The sequence below is a fragment of the Triticum dicoccoides genome, chromosome 4B (genome assembly GCF_002162155.2).
Source record: "Triticum dicoccoides isolate Atlit2015 ecotype Zavitan chromosome 4B, WEW_v2.0, whole genome shotgun sequence".
Classification (NCBI taxonomy): Eukaryota; Viridiplantae; Streptophyta; class Magnoliopsida; order Poales; family Poaceae; genus Triticum; species Triticum dicoccoides.
Genome location: NC_041387.1, coordinates 361,992,282 through 361,995,416, shown reverse-complemented (window position 1 = coordinate 361,995,416; position 3,135 = coordinate 361,992,282). Strand labels below are relative to the sequence as shown.

At 47.8% G+C, this 3,135-nt stretch overlaps 1 protein-coding gene across 1 annotated transcript in view; it reads right to left on the bottom strand.

Annotated features, from left to right (window-relative positions):
- Positions 1-3,135, bottom strand: part of LOC119296158 (E3 ubiquitin-protein ligase RNF25-like) — a 57,175-nt gene that overhangs the window by 50,202 nt on the left and 3,838 nt on the right. The window lies entirely within an intron of this gene.

Genomic DNA, 3,135 nt, shown 5'->3' with positions numbered 1-3,135 from the left:
ATTATTAAGGTTGCTCGGTCGTTGATGTTTACCATGAATGTGCCTAAGTTCTTGTGGGATGATGCAGTTATGACAGCCACATACTTGATCAACCGGACACCTTCCAGGATACTAGGCATGAAATCTCCGTCTGAGTTGCTCGTTGGAGATAATAAGTTTGTTGTTCCCCCAAAGTTGTTTCGCAGTACCTGCTTTGTTCGTGATCACCGACCTTCTGTTGGAAAGCTTGATCCTCGGGCAGTGAAGTGTGTCTTTTTGGGATACTCATCTAGTCAGCAAGGGTATAAATGTTGGTGTCCCTTTGAAAAACGCAGGTTTGTTAGTATGGATGTTACCTTCAGGGAGTCTGAGCCATTCTATGGTTAGCCGACTGATCTCAGTCTACTGTTTGCAGAGCTTGACCACCTACACCCTATGCGTGATGGTCAAGAGAGGGAGAAGGATGTGTCTCATACTCATGGTGATTCTGTGGACATTAACACTGATAATGATGTGCGGGCTCAGGTTCAACCAAGTGGGTACAATTCCGGTTAGTACCCTCACTGATGATGATGTGCAGGCTCATGTCGAGCCAACTGTCGATACACTTAAGATTGGTGCTCTCCATGTTCCTGTTCGGGATCGATGGCAGACGAATACCCTGGTGTACTCTCGACGGCAACCACAAGTGCAGGGGAGCAGCAAGGCAATGAGGCAAGAGTGCAGGGGGAGCAGCAAGGCAGTGAAGCAAGCTCATCTGACACAGTGGAGCTGCCCATTGTGTTGCGAAAACCTACACGTGAAGCGGCAAGGAAGGGTGAGGTAGCAAGGAAGGCTCTGCCAAAAGATGATGCTTGCGATGACCTTGATATTAACAATTTTGTGTCTTACAAGGCTTTGTCACCTTCATACAAGGCGTTTGTTGCCTCTCTACAAACTGTGACTATCCCTAAGGATTGGAAGGCTGCGAGGCAAGATTCGAAGTGGCGTGAATCAATGATAGAGGAGTTAGAAGCACTGGAAAAAAAACAAGACATGGTTGCTAACCACATTGCCGGCAGAAAAGAAAGCAATGAGTTGTAAGTGGATTTTTACCGTGAAGCAGAATCCTGAGGTCAAGGTGGAACAGTATAAGGCTAGATTGGTCGCCAGAGGATATAGTCAAACTTATGGAATTGACTATGATGAGACATTTGCTCCAGTTGCAAAGATGAACACAGTAAGGGTATTGGTCTCGTGTGCTGTAAACTTTGGGTGGAAATTGCACCAGTTAGATGTCAAGAATGCCTTCTTACATGGTGACTTGAAGAAGAGGTACACATGGAGATACCACCAGGTTTTGGCACAGAACAGACTACGTGGAAGGTATGCAGGCTGAAGAAATCCTTGTATGGTCTGAAGCAATCGCCGAGGGCATTGTTTGATAGGTTCAGACGGTCTGTTTGGAATATGGGGTATGGCCAACGTAATGGTGATCACACGGTGTTCTATAGACACACTGATAAGAAGATCACCATTCTTGCAGTGTATGTTGATGATATCATCATCACTGGAGATGAGGAGGGAATAAAGAGAGTGAAGGGGTGTCTAAGCAAGGAGTTTGAGGTAAAAGACATGGCAATCTAAAGTACTTCCTTGGCATAGAAGTGGCTCGGACAGAGAAGGGGATATCTTTGTGCCAACGAAAATACACCTTGGATCTCTTGGCTGACATGGGCATGATGGGATGTCGTGCAGCCCCTCCTCCGATTGAACAAAATCATCAAGTAACAGCACAATCAGGTGAGCTAGTGAATAAGGAAGATTATCAAAAGCTGGTTGGGAGGTTATTGTACTTGTGTCATACCAGGACATTACGTATGCCATGGGGGTGGTGAGCAAATACATGCATGAACCAAGGAGTAGGCATCTTGATATTGTTCACAGAACCCTAAGATATTTGAAGGGGACTCCGGGTAAAGGGTTGTGGTTTGCGAAGAGTGGACATCTTGAGGTGGATGGCTACAGTGACTCTCATTGGGCTAGCTGTCAAGATGATAGAAGATCAACTTCAGGCTACTGTGTATTCGTGGGAGGAAATTTGGTGTCATGAAGAAGCAAGAAACGGACTGTTGTGTCTAGATCAACAGCAGAAGCTGAGTATAGAGCATTATCTCAAGGGTTGTGTGATATGCTCTGGGTGAAGCACCTACTGTGCGAGTTCAAGCTTTTGAGGAAGGGACCCTTGAGGGTGTGGTGTGACAATCAGTCAGCTATAGCCATTGCTAATAACCCAGTTCAACATGATAGGACGAAGCATGTGGAAATTGATCGCTTCTTCATTAAAGAGAAACTTGATGCTGGGATCATCAGCCTTACTCATGTCAGCTCTGGGCAGCAGTTTGCAGATTGCTTGACAAAGGGACTGGGAACAAAGGACTGTAACATGGCGTGTGACAAGATGGGCATTGATAGATATCTACCACCCATCTTGAGGGGGAGTGTTGAACCGGTATGGGCCCTGGCCAAGGTTTTTGAGTCGATGAGTCGACGAGTCGCTCAGGGGCGGCGACTCTAGACTAGTCGTGACTAGTCTAGACTCATGGTCGACGAGTCGACATGTGACGAGTCGACGTGAGTTATGCAGTAGGCAGTAGGTACAATAAAATTACCATACAGAAGCACTATCCTGTATCATCTCTTTTCCTTTTGCTCTGATCTGCTCTAGACCTCTAGTGCTTCTGCTTGGTAGCTCAGGGGAGGAGCAGACCAGCAGCAGCAACAACCATGGAAGGAGGGGAGGAGCAGACCACCAGCAGCAGCAACCAGAGGAGGGACGGAGCAGATATGCAGCAGCAACCAGGGGAGGAGGGGAGGAGCAGCAAGCCAGCAACCATGGGCGGCGGCGGTTGCCAAGGAAAGGGTTGGGTCAGGGGGTCAGGGGAACTGCTTCGATCTAGGTTTCCAGCAAGCAAGATTAGAGAAAAAAAATTGAGTCGTTCGACCCAGAAAACACGACGAGTCGTGACTAGTCGTGACTAGTCGCTCGAGTCGCTCGACTCATACCATGAGTCGAGTCGCTAGGCTGAGTCGCCCCTGCTAGTGTGACTCATCGACTAGTCGACGACTAGTCGCGACTAGTCGAGCGACTCGAAAACAGAGGCCCTGGCCCATCTA